The sequence below is a fragment of the Aegilops tauschii genome, chromosome 5, assembly GCF_002575655.3.
Source record: "Aegilops tauschii subsp. strangulata cultivar AL8/78 chromosome 5, Aet v6.0, whole genome shotgun sequence".
NCBI classification, from domain to species: domain Eukaryota; kingdom Viridiplantae; phylum Streptophyta; class Magnoliopsida; order Poales; family Poaceae; genus Aegilops; species Aegilops tauschii.
This window is the reverse complement of record NC_053039.3, coordinates 27,316,790-27,338,030: the sequence shown is the minus strand read 5'-3', so window position 1 is coordinate 27,338,030 and position 21,241 is coordinate 27,316,790. Positions and strand designations below refer to the sequence as shown.

Sequence of the window (21,241 nt, the reverse complement as noted above, 5' to 3'; positions counted from 1 at the left end):
AGTGGACTTATAAGGGCCAGGTTTTTAGCCTTGAGATCGAGTTTGAGGATACAGATCTTTTTGCTGAGGCTCTGGCAGGAACGGCTGTTGATATGCATGATAGGAATGATGGATCAGGTCACACGGAGGCGCGAGGGGATGATGTTGGGCATGAGTCGTCCAACGGCCCGGGTTCCACCTCGCAGACACCCGGGACTGGGGCGGCCTCTTCGCCTACGGTGCCGATGAGCACTCTGAGATTTGGTTCGTTCGAGCCAGCTTCTGCTCCTCCTGGATTATGGAGCGATCGAGTGGAGTCTGATGACGTGCTAGAGTGCACGCTCCCTCCCTTGGATTTTGCAGCAGCTGATGGCTCTGTCGATGGGAGCATGGAGACGTCGGCTACTCTGATGACTTCGGTCGAGGAGGGGGGGGGGGGGGGGGGGGGATCGTGGGCCGGTGGCCCATCGTTCCCCCTCTCCTTCCGATGTCTCGCCACAGATGAGGACTGCGGTGGAGGTGTCTGTGTTGCCCATCGGCGGCATGACCGCTTTGGGAGGGGGGCCGGGGCAGGAGGCCTCGGCTCCCTCCTCTCCTGCGGTGGTCGGGCCGGCCGCGCCTACGGCGTCCCTAGGTCCCGAGGACTGCTGGCGCCTGCTCAGTTGCAGGGGCTCCAGCTGACGCCGACCACGGTGGCAGCATCACCCGCCTGCTTGAAGGCAGGGTCGGGTGGAGAGCGGGGGCAGGCGGCCCCCGCACTCACTTCTGCTCGCTCGCCTTTGGTCAGGCCGACGACTGCGATGGCCGCGTCAGGTGGGGAGCGTGGGCAGGTGGCCCAGCACTCTATTGCCCCGCGCTCGCCGGGGTCGGTGCCTGCGGCTCTTGGCGCCCCTCTGGGTGATGTAGCCTGGCCGCGCGTTGGGGGTGGGGCTGGAGGCCTTACCCCTAACGGGGCCACTCGGGAGGAGGTCATCGCTTTTGGAGGCATCCCGGATCCTGCTTCTGAGGGGCGGCGGATGAGCTGCCGTCTCCAGGGCCAGCCGGATGTTGATGGCATGCAGCTGAGGTGCGCCAAGCGGGCGGCCAAGCTTCGTGACATTGAGGTCACTACTGGTATGTCGGTCAACACTTCCAATTCCATTCTGCATTTTTCTAATGATGAAATTATACATAATGCAAATCAGTTGGGAGTTTCATTAGGTAGTAATGATAGTGAAATCTCTAATTCTGTTAATGACCTCCTGGAGCGATTCCGATATTGATGCGTTGGGAGTCAGGGTGTTAGACACTTTCTGTGCAGACATTGCCCCATCCCTTCCTGAGACTGAGGAGGATGACGACTCTTTACCTCTTGGGGATAGTGAACCCATCGAGGATCATAGTGTTAGGTCCACGGAACCTGGTTGCGAGGACCGGGTGGAGGATCACAACAAGCCTAAACGTAAGTGGAAGCGCAAGATTTATCCAGCTTCGGCTGTGCGTAGAAGTGCTAGGATCCGTACGACCAAAAAGTTTCATGATGAGTTATGAGAGGAATTTTTTGGAATAGCAGAGGTCTGAGAGACTTGGCTAAAAAAAGATTTCTAGCGGATGCTTCTATCGAACATAGGTTGGATTTTATCGCCCTGTCTGAAACAGGAAGGGGTAATTTCTCCCCGCAATTCCTAAATACGTTATCGGGAGGTGTCGATTTTGATTGGCACTGCCTACCCCCGAGAGGAAGATCTGGTGAGATTTTACTTGGGGTTAGGTGCGAGACGCTGGAAGTTCGTAGTGTGGTTATGGGAGATTTCGTCATCAAGTTTCGGGTTAGATCGAAGTTCGATGGGTTCAATTGGGCATTGGTGGTGGTATATGGGGCCGCACAGCCAGAACTCAAACCGGAATTTTTGCCGGATCTAGTCCGTATTTGCGGGTCTGAGCAGCTTCTAATCTTAGTTGGGGTGACTTTAATATTATTAGAAGGAGAGACGAAAAGAACAATGATAATTTTGATGGCAGGTGGTCGTTCATGTTTAATACCTTTATTGAAAGCTTGGATCTGAGAGAGATAGAGCTTTCGGGTAGAAAATTCACTTGGGCTAATATTTTGCCAACCCCTACGTTTGAGAAGCTAGATCGTGTCCTCGCGAGTGTTGACTAGGAACAGAAGTTTCCTCTGGTAACAGTCCAGGCGTTATCGCGCGGAATCTCGGACCACACCCCTTTACTGGTTGATTCTGGTGAGGCAACGCATGTGGGGAATAAAAATACTTTCTCTTTCGAATTAGCGTGGTTTGAGAGAGAAGTTTTCTTCAACCTTATAGCCATGGAATGGGCTAAAGATGTCGGAGGGAGGACTTCTGTTGAGAGATGGTAGAATAAGATAAGACACTTGAGAAGTTTCTTGCGTGGGTGGGCTAAGCATCTCAGTGAGATTTATAAGGTTGAAAAGGAAAGGCTCCTTACCCTTATTCAGGACCTAGATGTAAAAGCCGAGTCCACAATCCTAGAATCCATGAAACTTCATGCTAAAGTAGATGCGAAGATGAGATTGAAAGAACTCCTTCGAGAAGAAGAATTGAAGTGGGCATTGCGGGCTGAGGTTCGCAAAGTTGTCCAAGCGGACGCCAACACTCAATTCTTTCATATGATCGCCAACGGCAAGCATAGAGAGAAAAGAATCTTTCAGCTTGAGCAAGACGAGGGGACGATCGTAGGGCAGGAAAATCTAAAATTATACATTACCAACTACTATAAGCAGCTTTTTGGGCCTCCGGAGGATAATTTTGTGTCCCTGGATGAGTCCAGGATTGAGGATGTTCCTCAACTTGCTGCGGAGGAGAACGATATTTTGACAGCCCCATTTTCGGAGAAAGAGGTGTTTGAAGCTATTTCTCAGATGAAGAATAATAAAGCTCCGGGGCCGGATGGATTTCCAGCGGAGTTTTATAAAAAATGTTGGCATATTATTAAAGGGGATTTGCTTCCGATGTTTCATGATTTATTCTCTGGACAGCTTCAGTTGTTTCATCTGAATTTTGGAACCATTACTTTGCTTCCTAAGAAAACAGAGGCCGTGCGAATTGAGCAGTTCAGGCCGATCTGCCTTTTTAATGTAAGTTTCAAAATTTTCACCAAGGTTGGGACAAATAGGCTCACGCAGATTGCGCACTCTGTGATGCAGCCGTCCCAAACTGCTTTCATGCCGGACAGAAACATCCTAGAAGGGGTTGTGGTTCTTCATGAAACGCTCCATAAAATTCACACGAAAAAACTTGACGGGGTTGTTTTGAAAGTTGATTTTGAAAAGGCTTACGACAAAGTCAAATGGCCATTTCCTCAACAGGCTTTGCATATGAAAGGATTTGATCAAGCCTGGAGACAACAGGTAGAATTTTTCACGCAAAAATGGAGTGTTGGAATTAAAGTGAATGATGATATAGGTCATTATTTCCAAACACATAAGGGCCTGAGACAAGGAGATCCGATGTCACCTATTCTGTTCAACATTGTGACGATTCTAATAGGGAGGGCTAAGGATGCTGGTCAAGTAGGCAGTCTGGTACCTCATCTAGTTGATGGAGGTGTAACTGTCCTACAGTACGCCGATGATACTATCATTTTTATAGAGCATGACTTGGCAAAAGCGAGAAACATGAAGCTGGTGCTATGCTTATTTGAACAATTGACCGGATTAAAGATTAATTTCCACAAGAGCGAATTGTTCTGTTTTGAAAGAGCCAATGAGGAACAAGAGGCTTATAGGCAATTGTTTGGGTGTGAATTGGGGACTTTACCTTTTACGTATTTAGGTATACCAATTCACTATCGTAAGCTGACAAACAGAGAATGGAAGTGTATCGAGGATCGCTTTGAAAAGAAACTGAGTTGCTGGAAGGGCAAGCTCATGTCTTACGGAGGCCGATTAATTCTGATTAACTCGGTTCTCACAAGTATGCCTATGTTTCTCTTGTCGTTCTTCGAAGTCCAAGTTGAAGTTAGGAAAAGACTGGACTTCTATCGATCCCGATTCTTCTGGCAGAGCGATGAACTTAAAAGAAAGTATAGACTCGCCAAGTGGGAAATTATGTGTCGACCGAAAGACCAAGGGAGTCTTGGCATTGAGAACCTCGAGGTCAAGAACAAATGTCTTCTCAGCAAGTGGCTGTCGAAGTTGTCTGTCGAGACTGATGCCACTTGGGCACAGATCCTTCGTAGCAAGTATCTTCACTCCAAAACTTTGTGCCAGGTGACAGCGAGGCCGACTGACTCACCTTTTTGGAAAGAGCTTATGAGAGTCAAATTAGCCTTTTTTTAATAGGACAAAGTTTATTATCGGTAATGGTGCTACCACACGATTCTGGGAGGATACTTGGCTCGGAGAGACTCCCCTTGCACTTCAATATCCGTCTTTGTATCATATTGTTCAACGATGTGATGCTTTCATTGCAACGGTACTTCAATCCATTCCCCTTAATATTCAGTTCAGGAGGACGCTAGCCGGTAATCGTTGGGAAGAGTGGCTCCATCTAGTGAGTAGACTGATGGAGGTTCAGCTATCTCACAAGCACGCCCATGTTTCTTTTGTCTTTTTTCGAGGTACCAGTTGGAGTTCGGAAAAGACTTGATTTCTATCGGTCCTGCTTCTTCCGGCAAAGTGATGATCTGAAGAGGAAGTATAGACTCTCTAAATGGGACATTATTTGTCGACCGAAGGACCAAGGGGGGCTAGGTATCGAAAATCTTGAGGTGAAGAACAGATGTCTTCTCAGCAAATGGCTGTATAAGCTATCTAGTGAGACCGGGGCTACATGGGCATAGATTATGCGTAATAAGTACCTTCATTCCAAAACTTTATCCCAGATGACAGTGAGGCAGATGGATTCGCCTTTCTGGAAAGGACTGATGAGAGTTAAATCAGTTTTCTTTAATCGGACAAAGTTTGTGATCGGTAACGGTACTTCTACGAGATTCTGGGAGGATACATGGCTAGGGGACACGCCCCTCGCGCTTCAATATCATTCTCTATATAGCATTGTTCAACGGAGAGACACAACCGTTGAGACAGTATGTCAGTCCACGCCTCTCAATATTCACTTCAGGAGATCGCTAGCCGGAAACCGTTGGGAAGCTTGGCTCCATCTTGTGAGAAGATTGATAGATGTTCAACTAACTCAACGACCCGATCAGTTGTGTCGGAAGCTAACTAGGAATGGAGAGTTTACGGTCATATTCATGTATTTGGATGTTATTAATTCTAGCTCTATTCCTAATTTGAAACATGTTTGGAATGTCAAAGTACCCTTGAGAGTTAAAGCGTTTATGTGGTTTGTACACAAACAAGTCATTTTAATTAAGGATAACTTGATAAAACTCAACTGGAATGGATCCACTAGATGTAGCTTTTGTGATCGGGATGAATCCATCAAACACCTCTTTCTTGATTGTCCCTTGGCAAAAATTCTTTGGCAGTCAGTTCACATAGCCTTTAATATTACTCCTCCGAATAATATCAACACGTTATTTGGGACGTGGCTTGAAGGGGTTGAGCCCCAAACAGCGAGACACATTCATGTAGGAGTATGTGCTTTATTATTGGCTATCTGGAATTGCAGAAATGATTTGGTCTTTAACAGAACAACAAATACTCATTTTTTGCAGGTTATCTTCCGAGCCACTGCGTTGATCCGTATGTGGTCGCTACTCACTCCGACGGAGGCCAGTGAGCGTTTGGTTACTGGATCTATCCGATGGGAGATGATAGCATGGGCTATTTTCAACCGGTTTGGCTGGCGGTCATGTAATAGGATAGGCAATCAGTTTTCCTATCTTTCTCTTGCTAGCCGGTTGTGGCTTCATTTTTGTTCTTTAGCTCTCTGTGAGCATAGTTTGTACTTTTTTTGAGACTTTAAGACTTTTGTCGAACTGATTTGATTGGTAATAAAGGTAGCCGTATGCATCGTTCTGATGCAGAAGCCGGGGATTCCCCTTTTTCGAAAAAAAGAGACAATGTGTTGTTGCTGGGGTTTAGAGTGATTTTTCAGATGCAGATGTCAGTAGGGTAAGATGAACATGCAAAAGTAATCTAATGTTATATGTTGAACACCTAGCAGATAAACATGTGATTCTGGAAGCAGCGACCCAACTCTCAAGACAGCTCTTAAGCACCTTTCATGAGAATGCACGACTTTATGCAGAAATCTTTGTTGGGGAATAAGAGGGCAAACGCAATGCACAAGTAAACTTAATTTGGAGACTCAAGCTTTGTGTCTTCTCGGCAGAATATATAAGCATATGGTACACCCAAGTGAGTTGCTTATTCACATCCCTACTGTTAATGAAGACATTTAGTACACTAAGATTGGTAGTATAGTATAATTTGGTATATTTACCTCAGAGATTCCACAAGGGCCAAGGCAATGTGAAACCAGAAAGTTTTGTTGTCTGCCAGGTCAAGCAAGTCTTCCCAGATGAGTTTAGTAGCAGTGTATTATAAACACATCAAAGCTTGTGCCTTGAAGCTTCCTCAGGCCACTCCCTAGCAATGCATAATGTACTCAAATTTACATTAGTATCTGAGTATCTGAATTCTTGCTTCTGAGGTGGAATCCAGGACAGTGCTTGCTGCTACAAATCAAATGGGGAATCCCGATTGAGCACACTGATTGAACAAGCACGAACTAAGGGGAACCATGGGATCCACAAATTTTAGAAAAAAAGGATGAAAATAAAAATAAGGTTTGTATATGCGTAACCATTAAGGGTTGGCCCATCGTTATGAGCAGATCCTGGACTGCCCTTCAGCTTCATGAGTACTTCAAATGGGAAGGAGCAAACGGAATCTGCGGTTTGCAGGGGAATTTCAGTGAGGCGCCGCCGTGCAAGCCGGCCGGCCAGCGGTGGAGGTACTGTTGTGCCAGTTTTTTTTTAGACAATACTGTTGTGCCTGCTGCGTGCAGACTCTGCAGAGCAGGAGAGTAAGAGCATCTCCAGCCGTTGGCCCCCCAGAGGGCGCCTAAAATCGCCGCCTGGGGTGAGCCGGCGCAAAAAATCGGCCTGGGGCGAGTTGGTCCCCAGCCGCCGGCCCCAGGGCCGCCCCCAGACGCGTTCAAAAAATAAAAGTATATAGCAAATTTCGGCAAAGTTCGGCGAAGTTCGGCTAAACACGACAAATTTCGGCCAACTTGGACATATATTTTGACAAAGTTCGCGGATTTTCATTACATAGCAAATATATAAACTAATCTAAAAAAGAAACTGGCTGAACGCCGAGTAGTCGCCGTCGTCGCCGCCATCCTCACCGCCGTCGTTATCGTCGCCCTTCTCCTCCTTGATGCGGGCGCCCCTGCTGGACCCGGCGTCGCCATGGCGGACTGGTGGCGGCGGCGGCGTGTCGTTGTCGTCGCTGTCGTCGATGACGACGACACCTCCTTCGTCGCGGCCCCGGCGGCGCTCCGCGAAGCGCCGCAGGGCGGCGCACTGGCGATCCCTCGCCATCTTCAGGGAGTCCTGGCGTGCCCATTCAAGGGCCGCGTCGTCGTCGAGCTCGACCTCGCCGTGCTCCGTCTTCACGGCGGGGAGACCCGGCTCCGCCTTCACCGGCGCGAGCCCCGGCTCCGTCTTTGGCTTGACGAAGCGCGGAGGAGGAGCCGACGAGGAGGCGCGCCGGCCGCCCTCGTTGATGACGATGCCGGCGCGGCAAGTGCGCCGGCCGAGCGGCGTCTCCGCCGCGGGCTCGGCCTTGACGCCGAGCAGCGCCGGAGTGTCGGAGGAGTGCGAGGAAGAGCGCGAGGAGGAAGGAGAGGAGGAGCCGAACCTCCTTGGCGCCCATGGCCTGTCGCGTCGGCGGTGCGCCGGGGCGGCCGCCCTCGCCGGGGGGTACGCCAACGGCGGGTTGGTACCGCCCTCGAGGTGCGTCAGCACGCCCTCGAGTGTGCGGCCGGGGACGCCCCACCACAGGTGGCGTCCCTCGCTGATCTTCAGGCCGTCGACCACCGCCACGCCGTTGGTGGACGCCAGCTGCTGCTGCTAACGGCGATCGAAGTACGCCGCCCAAGCCGCGTGGTTGTCGGCGGCGTACTGGGGGAGGGAGAGCTGGGCGTCGGTGAGGGAGGCGTGCACGGCCTCGACCTCGTCGGCGAAGTAGGGGGGTTTAGCCACGGCATCGGGCAACAGGGGAATGGGCACTCCCCCGTTGCTGAGCCTCCAGCCCGTCGTCCCGGCGCGCATGTCCGGCGGCGCCGGGATGTTCGCCTGGAACAGGGGCCACGACTCCTGTTCGCGGAGCGTGCGGCGGCCCAAGCCGTTGGCCGCCGCCTCGTCTCCGGAGAAACGCTCGGCCATCGGGAGAGGGGGAGGGAGAGGGAGGGGCTGGGCGGCGGCTCACGGGAGAGGGAGAGGGAGAGGGAGGGCTCGGCGGTGACGCTCGGGAGAGGGAGAGCTCGGCAGCGAGGGCGGGGCTGGTGTGGCCACAGGCGAGCGAGGCCACTGGCTTATATTGCCGCGCCGCGCACTTGTGTACGCGTGCGAGGGAGGGGAGGCGTCGGCGCGCCGTCCCGTGACGCGCCGCCCGTGAGGAATCAATGGCAAGGCTGACCGGCGGCAGCCTTGCCATTGATTCCCCGCGGGAAACCGAGGCGTTGGGGGAAGACGAGGCGCGGTGTCGCTGACGCGGCTGGCCCGCGGCTTTTTAGCGCCAAAACCGCTCGCCCCGGCGCCCCCAGACGCCCCCCAACGCGCCGGGTTCGGCCTGGGTCTGCCGGCGCTGATTTCGGCCCAGGCCGGCAAAAATTGGGCTCCTGGGGCGCGACTGGGCCGTTTTTTCGGCGCCGGCGCGAAAAAATCGCCTGGGAAGGCCTCCTTGGAGGCGCGGGTGGAGATGCTCTAATGGATCTTGTTGAAAGAAGTTCATATTTGACCCTCAAATGCGGCCAGAGGGACGAATACCCCCTGTCGTGGAATTGTCACGGCAGATGTCCTCGTGCAAGGACTTAGTCGTGGAGCCATCGCCGCTAGGAAGCTTAAAGGGGTTAAACGGGACAAATGACACGAAGATTATACTGGTTCGGCCCCTTACATTGAAGGTAAAAGCCTACTCCAGTTGAGGTGGTATTGCTTAGGCTTTCGATGACCAGGAGCTAAAACGCTCTGCCTGGTTATCAATCTGATCTTACTTGTCCTGAACCGCCGCCGGGTCGTCCCTTTATATAGATAGGTTAACGCCCAGCGGCTCTCAGAGTCCCGGCCGGCTTATAAACAGCGTCCGGCTCGGACTCTTAACTATTCTTGCCTTACACTACAAGTCACGCCTTACGGCGGTTTACCACTACGGGCCTTAAGCCGCCTCTGGGCCTTAAGCCCATTACTAACCCGCCATCTTCGAGCTTGATTCTGGGCTTCATGCGATGATCGTCTCAATGTAACCCGGCCCCTCCTGGGCGGGTGACACCAGTAGTTATATCCCCAACATTAGGCCCCAGATTGATTTGAACCGGTTCATGTCAATCTTCAGTACCCTTAGAGAAAAATGTTCCGGCTTCTGTTTGCGTGAAGGCTATAACCCGCCATGACGGCATCTTCTGGATTCTTAGTAACCCGCTGTGACGTCATCCACCATTAATGCTCGTTCCATCCAACGTATCTCAACGGATCCTTATCTTAATAACTATCCCGAAAATCGAGGCGCCTCTGCAGCTGGATAATCATGTCTTCAGCCTCCTCGTTTCTCGCGCCCACTCATCAGCCGTCCCTTATAAATAGGCCCGGCCCTCAGGTCTTCGTCACTCTTCCCTTTCCATCGTCTTCCTCCTCTCGACACCCCAGAGCCCGAGCTCCGCCGCCGCCGCCGCGCATCCCGTCTGCACCAACCAAGGCCGCTGCATCAACCTGTCTTGACCAGAGGACCGCGACGTATCTCCGCTGCTCGTCAGCACCAGCAAGTTCTCGCCGTCCCGTGTACTAGATCCACATTAGGGCTCGCAAGTTCTTCTATGTTCTTCATGGTTCCTCGCGATTCCTTCGCAGTTCTTCCACAATGGCTCCCTTTGATCCAAGAGTAATGCACAACTCCGCGGTAGTCGTTTCACGCCCATTTTCAATATTAGCAGACCCCTTTTGCTTGCAAAAAGACCTCATTTAGAGCTGATGAACTTCTCCATATCAGTTTTTAGGTCTAGAAAATTTTCTTTTCTGGACGATCGTTTGATCCAAAATAATCCATGTAATCTGTGAAACTTGTTTGTGCAACACTTAGGCAAAAACTGCATCTGTTAACCATGGCGGGTCATATCGCCGGCTTAAAAGAAGCCATGCTTTGTGAAATTTCTGGATCATTCATAATAGAGTTAAATAACTTAATTGCTCATGATATCCACGGCGGCTTAAATAACCTGACACAATTAACCATATATCATTAGGCCCTTTCATAAGCCGCCATCTTGAATACTGAACTGAAATTTTCCTCCGGCTTAAATTTGAACCGGAAACTTTATTTTGTCATAGGCTTCCATCTTTCACAATGTCACCTAAGGCTCCCAAAGCACCCATCACATGCAACTGGGTTAGATCCAACGTCACCGACAGTATCTTAGCTGACTTCGTGAAAACGGGTTATCTGCCAAAGAAAGAGGTCATGTCCTATCGTGCTCCTGACCCGTCAGAAGAGAGGCCTCAACCCAAGGATGGGGAAGTTGTCATATTTACTGATCACATGAACCGGGGCTTTGCTCCTCCCGGCTCAAAATTCTTCAGAGATGTCCTGCACTTCTTTGACCTGCGACCTCAAGACATCGGACCCAATTCCGTGTCAAACATCTGCAACTTCCAAGTGTTCTGCGAGGTGTACCTCGGAGAAGAACCCAGCTTGCTGCTCTTTAGGGAGTTGTTTTACCTGAACCGCCAGAATGAATGTGCCAACGGGCCTAGCTTGGAACTTGGCGGAATTTCAATCCAACGACGGAGAGATTGTCTCTTTCCTTATGCTGAGCCGCCAAGCCACCCGAAAGATTGGAACCAGACATGGTTCTACTGCCAGGACACTTCTCCGGCTGACGAGAACCCTCTGCCCGGCTTTCGCGCCCTGCGTCTGGAATCAAATCACCCCTTGCCAGACAAATTATCTCAAGCTGAACGTCAACCACTTACACCCACCATCAACAAAATCAAAGCTCTTCTGGGGAACGACTTGAATGGTATTGATCTGGTCCGGGTCTAGGTTGCCTAGCGGGTGATTCCTTTAAGCCGCCGCCCCGGCTTGATGTGTAATTACACAGGCCAGAAAGATGATCCTCTACGACACAGTCCAGACGACTTACCTGAGGACGTCATTGATGATACAACCAAGTCGCTTCTAAACGAGAGCCTAGAAGATTGCGGGAGAGTGGGCTTAAGCCCTTTCTGCAAGACTAACCCGGCTCCAGCAGTAAACCATTGACCTGAATCCTTCTCCTTCCATTTTAACGATTTTGTCTTAACTTACTAACCTTTGTTGTATTTTACAGGCTACTGATAAATTATGGAAGGTCAAGTATGACCACGAAGCTGCCAAGAAAGCCAGAAAAGTTAAAAAAGCCGCCAGGAAAGCCGCTCCCCGTAAGAAGGGGAGTAAACCTAGCGCCTCGGACCTGCTTCGTCTGGAAGACACCTCCGAGTCAGAGGTAGCTCTTGACTCTTTAGGCTCCTTTTTTAATCATCTTATTGACACGGATTATCAGCAGGAGGACACTGGAACAAGTCATGAAGTGAATGAAGAGGTAACTATAATTTCATCCGACTCCGAGCCTTTGCCGAGACGGAAAGTTCGATGAGTAACCCGGAAAGTAAGATTTTCACATCCTTTAGCTTATCAAGATCCTCAATTTCTTTTGAAGCGACAGAATTATGAGAGCCGGAGGCAGACCCGGACCAGCAAAGACGCAGACCTATCCTCCGGCTTACCCGAAGCAACAAGGAAGCGCCGGACTGAGGTTATCTCCGACTTATATCCTTTTCATCCTTTGGCGGGCGTCACTCGTCAACCACTCAATTCTTCTGATTCAAACTACTAGGGAACTTCACCTTCCTCCGGCGACTCAATGCAGTCTAGCTTGCCGGCCTTCAAGACCGCAACCGGGTAATGATGATTAGCTTACCTTGTGCTTATCTTACTCATGTTTTTGCACTAATTCTTTGACTTTTAGTGTACAAGTAAAGCCCAACAAGCGGGCGAAGAAAAATAAGCCGGCCGAAGAGCCGGTCCTGACTGAACCTGAGGCTTCTGCTCATGAGCCGCCGTCTGCCCCAGCTCCTGAAACCACCACTACTCCATCTGAAGAACAAGTTATGGAAGGTTCTGATAATCCGGAGATCCCCAGCCCGGCTCATCCAGATGATCCGGACGTTGTAATCACCCGGACAGAGTTTGTCGAACCGGGAAGACCCACCGTATTAGCTAGATGCTCTGCCAAGGAAGAACTGCTGGAACGCCGCAGGGCCAGGCTGGACATCACTGACTATGCTAATCTGAGCATTGGAGATATTGTCTCTGGCTATGTTAATCAAGTGCACAACAGCCGGGACCTGGAAATTGATATGGTGAAGCAAATACAGCAAAAATCTGATGTATGACTCTCTTGCTTACTCCATAGTTATCCTTACCATGCCAGCCCCCAAGTCTATGACTTATGATAAAATATGTTGTAGACTTAATACCGGTTTAATAATTACTGCAAGAAAAAACCGGCTTACCTGGTAACACTCAAGGGCTGGCTTACCTGGTAACACTGAAGGGCCGGCTTAAACAGCATAGTTGACCCGGTCCTTTCCTTACTTTAATCAAGTAGTTGAGCAACTTCACGCATTAGCCCCCAAGTGCCAAGTACCTTTTCCTGCAAAGTGCTTGGGACTTATTTTCACGAACCGGCACTATAAATAGAGCTTTTCAGCATACATTAGCCCCCAAGTGCCAAGTGTCTTTGCTTGCAAAGTGCTTGGGACTTAATGTTGCATTTATAATCACCCTAACTGTAACCCGGAATTTGTACAGGCCGCCTGTAAGAAATTTGAATCGGAAATCTCCGATCTAAAGAACCGCCTGAAGACTCAGGAAAGCGAGACCCAAAAGGCCAATTCCAAATTTGAATTCAGTGTATTTGCACAAGAGAAACTAAAGAAAAAATTTGAAGCAGAAAGAAAAGCCTAGGCGGATGAGAAAACTGCCTTGCTCAGCCGGGCCGAACAAGCGGAGGCCGCTCTTAATGAAAGAACCGCCGAACTTTCCGGCTTAAAACGCCATGTATCTCAGATGGTCTCCGCAATCTTTGGTAAGTTACTCTGTAAGTTTCTAACTAGTTTACATCGTTCATTTCCCATAAGTATCACCTTTGCCATCAGCTCACCTGACTTCGTAATGCAGGTCCCAGAAGTTCCAATCTCAATCAGAACGTGCTGACCAAGCTGAAGGCGGTTTATACTTTGGTAGAACAACTTTACACCAGGTCACAGCGTGCCTTAGCCGTTATGGCTCTGTCAAATGAGGTTCCCACTCACCTGGCAGATGTACTCAGGCGGCTTGCCGTACTTCCTCAACGCTTCCAAGAGTTGAGACGGGCTTCCGCAAGAGCCGGAGCTATAGCCCCTCTGAGCCGGGCCAAGGCGTTTCTACCGGAGCTAGACCCGGCCGACATCGCTCTTGGATACCCCAGCTTGAAGGAAGATGACACCCCCTTTGACCAAAAAGACTTCGCCGCCTATGTGAAGAGCGTGCGCCCGGTGGCCACCTTGATTGGTAATGATACAGACCTTACCAAGTATCAACCGGGCTATGACGTGGAAAATCAGAGGATGCCACTGTTGGGGAACGTAGTAATTTCAAAAATTTCCTACGCACACGCAAGATCATGGTGATGCATAACAACGAGAGGGGAGAGTGTGTCCACGTACCCTCGTAGACCGAAAGCGGAAGCGTTAGCACAACGCGGTTGATGTAGTCGTACGTCTTCACGATCCGACCGATCAAGTACCAAACGCACGGCACCTCCGAGTTCAGCACACGTTCAACTCGATGACGTCCCTCGAACTCCGATCCAGTCGAGCTTTGAGTGAGAGTTCCGTCAGCACGACGGCGTGGTGACGATGATGATATTCTACCGACGCAGGGCTTCGCCTAAGCACTGCTACGATATTATCGAGGTGGATTATGGTGGAGGGGGCCACCGCACACGGCTAAGAGACCCCCCCCCCCAGTATATAAAGGAGCAAGGGGAGGCGGCCGGCCAAGGAGGAGGGCGCGCCAAGGGGGGAGTCCTACTCCCACCGGGAGTAGGACTCCTCCTTTCCTTGTTGCAGTAGGAGAGAAGGAAAGAGGGGGAGAGGGAGAAGGAAAAGGGGGCTGCACCCCTTGTCCAATTCGGACCAGAGGGGGGGTTGCGCGCCTCCTTCCTTTTGGCCTCTCTTCTCTATTCCCGTATGGCCCAATAAGGCCAAATACTTCTCCCCGGCGAATTCCCGTAACTCTCCGGTATTCCAATAAATACCCGAATCACTCGGAACCTTTCCGAAGTTCGAATATAGTCGCCCAATATATCGATCTTTACGTCTCGGCCATTTCGAGACTCCTCGTCATGTCCCCGATCTCATCCGGGACTCCGAACTACCTTCGGTACATCAAAACACATAAACTCATAATATAACCTCATCGAACTTTAAGCGTGCGGACCCTACGGGTTCGAGAACTATGTAGACATGACCGAGACACGTCTCCGGTCAATAACCAATAGCGGAACCTGGATGCTCATATTGGCTCCCACATATTCTACGAAGATCTTTATCGTTCAGACCGCATAACAACATACGTTGTTCCCTTTGTCATCGGTATGTTACTTGCCCGAGATTCGATCGTCGGTATCTCAATCTCGTTACCGGCAAGTCTCTTTACTCGTTCCGTAATACATCATCCCGCAACTAGCTCATTAGTTGCAATGCTTGCAAGGCTTATAGTGATGTGCATTATCGAGTGGGCCCAGAGATACCTCTCCGACAATCGGAGTGACAAATCCTAATCTCGAAATACGCCAACCCAACAAGTACCTTCGGAGACACCTGTAGAGCACCTTTATAATCACCCAGTTACGTTGTGACGTTTGGTAACACACAAAGTGTTCCTCCGGTAAACGGGAGTTGCATAATCTCATAGTCATAGGAACATGTATAAGTCATGAAGAAAGCAATAGCAACATACTAAACGATCGAGTGCTAAGCTAACGGAATGGGTCAAGTCAATCACATCATTCTCCTAATGATGTGATCCCGTTAATCAAATGACAACTCATGTCTATGGCTAGGAAACATAACCATCTTTGATCAACGAGCTAGTCAAGTAGAGGCATACTAGTGACACTCTGTTTGTCTATGTATTCACACAAGTATTATGTTTCCGGTTAATACAATTCTAGCATGAATAATAAACATTTATCATGATATAAGGAAATAAATAATAACTTTATTATTGCCTCTAGGGCATATTTCCTTCAGTCTCCCACTTGCACTAGAGTCAATAATCTAGTTCACATCGCCATGTGATTTAACACCAATAGTTCACATCACCGTGTGATTAACACCCATAGTTCACATCGTCATGTGACCAATACCCAAAGGGTTTACTAGAGTCAATAATCTAGTTCACATCGCTATGTGATTAACACCCAAAGAGTACTAAGGTGTGATCATGTTTTGCTTGTGAGAGAAGTTTAGTCTATGGGTCTGTCATATTCAGATCCGTATGTATTTTGCAAATTTCTATGTCAACAATGCTCTGCACGGAGCTACTCTAGCTAATTGCTCCCACTTTCAATATGTATCCAGATTGAGACTTAGAGTCATCTGGATCAGTGTCAAAACTTGCATCGACGTAACCCTTTACGACGAACCTTTTTGTCACCTCCATAATCAAGAAACATATCCTTATTACATGAAGGATAATTTTGACCGCTGTCCAGTGATCTACTCCTAGATCACTATTGTACTCCCATGCCAAAATCAGTGTAGGGTATACAATAGATCTGGTACACAGCATGACATACTTTATAGAACCTATGGCTGAGGCATAGGGAATGACTTTCATTCTCTTTCTATCTTCTGCCGTGGTCGGGCTTTGAGTCTTACTCAATTTCACACCTTGTAACACAGGCAAGAAACTCTTTCTTTGACTGTTCCATTTTGAACCACTTCAAAATCTTGTTAAGGTATGTACTCATTGAAAAAACTTATCAAGCGTCTTGATCTATCTCTATAGATCTTGATGCTCAATATGTAAGCAGCTTCACCGAGGTCTTTCTTTGAAAAACTCCTTTCAAACACTCCTTTATGCTTTACAGAATAATTCTACATTATTTCGTATCAACAATATGTCATTCACATATACTTATCGGAAATGTTGTAGTGCTCCCACTCACTTTCTTGTAAATACAGGCTTCACCGCAAGTTTGTATAAAACTATATGCTTTGATCAACTTATCAAAGCGTATATTCCAACTCTGAGATGCTTGCACCAGTCCATAGATGGATCGCTGGAGCTTGCATATTTTGTTAGCACCTTTAGGATTGACAAAACCATTAAGGAATGCAGTTTTGTTTATCCATTTGCCAGATTTCATAAAATGCGGCAATTGCTAACATGATTCGGATAGACTTAAGCATAGATACGAGTGAGAAACTCTCATCGTAGTCAACACCTTGAACTTGTCGAAAACCTTTTGCGACAATTCTAGCTTTGTAGATAGTAACACTACTATCAGCGCCTGTCTTCCTCTTGAATATCCATTTAATCTCAATGGCTCGCCGATCATTGGGCAAGTCAATCAAAGTCCATACTTTGTTCTCATACATGGATCCCATCTCAGATTTCATGGCCTCAAGCCATTTTGCGGAATCTGGGCTCATCATCACTTCCTCATAGTTCGTAGGTTCGTCATGGTCAAGTAACATGACCTCCAGAACAGGATTACCGTACCACTCTGGTGTGGATCTCATTCTGGTTGACCTACAAGGTTCGGTAGTAACTTGATCCGAAGCTTCATGATCATCATCATTAACTGAACTGATTTCAGTGATGAACTACTTTCCAATTTGGGAGAAGGTACAGTTACCTCATCAAGTTCTACTTTCCTCCCACTCACTTCTTTCGAGAGAAACTCCTTCTCTAGAAAGGATCCATTCTTAGCAACGAATTTGCCTTCGGATCTGTGATAGAAGATATACCCAATAGTCACCTTTGGGTATCCTATGAAGACGCATTTCTCCGATTTGGGTTCAAACTTATCATGTTGAAACTTTTTCACATAAGCATCGCAACCCCAAACTTTAAGAAACGACAACTTTGGTTTCTTCCCAAACCACAGTTCATATGGTGTCGTCTCAAATGGATTTAGATGATGCCCCTTTTTTTACGTGAATGCAGCTGTCTCTAATGCATAACCCCAAAACTATAGTGGTAAATCGGTAAGAAACATCATAGATTGCACTATATCCAATAAAGTACGGTTATGACGTTCGGACACACCATTATGCTGTGGTGTTCCAGGTGGCACAAATTTGTGAAACTATTCCACATTGTTTTAATTGAAGACCAAACTCGTAACTCAAATATTTGTCTCCGCGATCAGATCATAGAAACCTTATTTTCTTGTCACGATGATTTTCGACCTCACTCTGAAATTCTTTAAACCTTTCAAATGTTTCAGACTTATGTTTCATCAAGTAGATATACCCATATCTGCTCAAATCATCTGTGAAGGTCAGAAAATAACGATACCCGCCGCGAGCCTCAACACTCATCGGATCGCATACATCAGTATGTATTATTTCCAATAAGTCAGTTGCTCGCTCCATTGTTCCGGAAAATGGAGTCTTAGTCATCTTGCCCATAAGGCATGGTTCACAAGCATCAAGTGATTCATAATCAAGTGATTCCAAAGCCCATCAGCATGGAGTTTCTTCATGCGCTTTACACCAATATGACCTAAACGGCAGTGCCACAAATAAGTTGCACTATCATTATTAACTTTGCATCTTTTGGCTTCAATATTATGAATATGTGTATCACTACGATTGAGATCCAACGAACCATTTTCATTGGGTGTGTAACCATATAAGGTTTTATTCTTGTAAACAGAACAACAATTATTCTCTAACTTAAATGAATAACCTTATTGCAATAAACATGATCAAATCATATTCAAGCTCAACGCAAACACCAAATAACACTTATTTAGGTTCAACACTAATCCCGAAAGTATAGGGAGTGTGCGATGATGATCATATCAATCTTGGAACCACTTCCAATACACATCGTCACTTCATCCTTAACTAGTTTCTGTTCATTATGCAACTCCCGTTTCGAGTTACTACTCTTTAGCAACTGAGCCAGTATCAAATACCGAGGGGTTGCTATAAACACTAGTAAAGTACACATCAATAACATGTATATCGAATATACCTTTGTTCACTTTGCCATCCTTCTTATCCACCAAATACTTGGGGTAGTTCCACTTCCAGTGACCAGTCCCTTTGCAGTAGAAGCACTTAGTCTTAGGCTTAGGACTAGACTTAGGCTTCTTCACTTGAGCAGCAACTTGCTTGCCGTTCTTCTTGAAAGTTCCCCTTCTTCCCTTTGCCCTTTTCTTGAAACTAGTGGTCTCGTCAACAATCAACACTTGATGTTTTTCTTGATTTCTACCTTCGTCGATTTCAGCATCACGAAGAGCTCGGGAATTACTTTCGTCATCCCTTGCATACTATAGTTCATCACGAAGTTCTACTAACTTGGTGATGGTGACTAGAGAATTCTGTCAATCACTATTTTATCTAGAAGATTAACTCCCACTTGATTCAAGCGATTGTAGTACCCAGACAATCTGAGCACATGCTCACTGCTTGAGCTATTCTCCTCCATCTTTTAGCTATAGAACTTGTTGGAGACTTCATATCTCTCAACTCGGGTATTTGCTTGAAATATTAACTTCAACTCCTGGAACAACTCATATGGTCCATGACGTTCAAAACGTCTTTGAAGTCTCGATTCTAAGCCGTTAAGCATGGTGCACTAAACTATCAAGTAGTCATCATATTGAGCTAGCCAAACGTTCATAACGTCTGCATCTGCTCCTGCAATAGGTCTGTCACCTAGCGGTGCATCAAGGACATAATTCTTCTGTGCAGCAATGAGGATAATCCTCAGATCACGGATCCAATCCGCATCTTTGCTACTAACATCTTTCAACATAATTTTTCTCTAGGAACACATCAAAAATAAACACAGGGAAGCAACAATGCGAGCTATTGATCTACAACATAATTTTGAAAATACTACCAGGACTAAGTTCATGATAAATTTAAGTTCAATTAATCATATTACTTAAGAACTCCCACTTAGATAGACATCCCTCTAATCCTCTAAGTGATCACGTGATCCATATCAACTAAACCATGTCCGATCATCACGTGAGATGGAGTAGTTTCAACAGTGAACATCACTATGTTGATCATATCTACTATATGATTCACGCTCGACCTTTCGGTCTCCGTGTTCCGAGGCCATATCTGTTATATGCTAGGCTCGTCAAGCTTAACCTGAGTATTCCGCGTGTGCAACTGTTTTGCACCCGTTGTATTTGAACGTAGAGCCTATCACACCCGATCATCACGTGGTGTCTCAGCATGAAGAACTTTCGCAATGGTGCATACTCAGGGAGAACACTTATACTTTGATAATTTAGTGAGGGATCATCTTATAATGCTACCGTCAATCAAAGCAAGATAAGATGCATAAAAGATAAGCATCACATGCAATCAATATAAGTGATATGATATGGCCATCATCATCTTGTGCTTGTGATCTCCATCTCCGAAGCACCGTCATGATCACCATCGTCACCGGCGCGACACCTTGATCTCCATCGTAGCATCGTTGTCGTCTCGCCAATCTTATGCTTCTACGACTATCGCTACCGCTTAGTGATAAAGTAAAGCATTACAGGGCGATTGCATTGCATACAATAAAGCGACAACCATATGGCTCCTGCCAGTTGCCGATAACTCGGTTACAAAACATGATCATACAATAAAATTTAGCATCATGTCTTGACGATGACACATCACAACATGCCCTGCAAAAACAAGTTAGACGTCCTCTACTTTGTTGTTGCAAGTTTTACGTGGTTGCTACTGGGCTTAGTAAGAACCGTTCTTACCTACGCATCAAAACCACAACGATAGTTTGTCAAGTTGGTGCTGTTTTAACCTCCGCAAGGACCGGGCGTAGCCACACTCGGTTCAACTAAAGTTGGAGAAACTGACACCCGCGAGCCACCTCTGTGCAAAGCACGTCGGAAGAACCAGTCTCGCGTAAGCGTACGCGTAATGTCGGTCCGGGCCGCTTCATCCAACAATACCGCCGAACCAAAGTATGACATGCTGGTAAGCAGTATGAATTATATCGCCCACAACTCACTTGTGTTCTACTCGTGCATATAACATCAACGCATAAAACCAGGCTCGGATGCCACTGTTGGGGAACGTAGTAATTTCAAAAATTTCCTACGCACACGCAAGATCATGGTGATGCATAGCAACGAGAGGGGAGAGTGTGTCCACGTACCCTCGTAGACCGAAAGCGGAAGCGTTAGCACAACGCGGTTGATGTAGTCGTACGTCTTCACGATCCGACCGATCAAGTACCGAACGCACGGCACCTCCGAGTTCAGCACACGTTCAACTCGATGACGTCCCTCGAACTCCGATCCAGCCAAGCTTTGAGGGAGAGTTCCGTCAGCACGACGGTGTGGTGACGATGATGATGTTCTACCGACGCAGGGCTTCGCCTAAGCACTGCTACGATATTATCGAGGTGGATTATGGTGGAGGGGGGCACCACACACGGCTAAGAGATCCAAGGGATCAATTGTTGTGTCTATGGGGTGGCCCCCTGCCCCCGTATATAAAGGAGCAAGGGGGAGGCGGCCGGCCAAGGAGGAGGGCGCGCCAAGGGGGGAGTCCTACTCCCGCCGGGAGTAGGACTCCTCCTTTCCTTGTTGGAGTAGGAGAGAAGGAAAGAGGGGGAGAGGGAGAAGGAAAAGGGGGCTGCACTCCTTGTCCAATTCGGACCAGAGGGGGGTTGCGCGCCTCCTTCCTTTTGGCCTCTCTTCTCTATTCCCGTATGGCCCAATAAGGCCCAATACTTCTCCCCGGCGAACCTTTCCGAAGTCCGAATATAGTCGTCCAATATATCGATCTTTACGTCTCGGCCATT

The 21,241-nt window shown here is 47.9% G+C and overlaps 1 pseudogene; it reads left to right on the top strand.

Moving 5' to 3' along the window:
- The first annotated feature begins 224 nt into the window (after positions 1-224).
- LOC141022499 (uncharacterized) lies at positions 225-6,942 on the top strand (annotated as a pseudogene).
- The last annotated feature ends 14,299 nt before the right edge of the window (positions 6,943-21,241 follow it).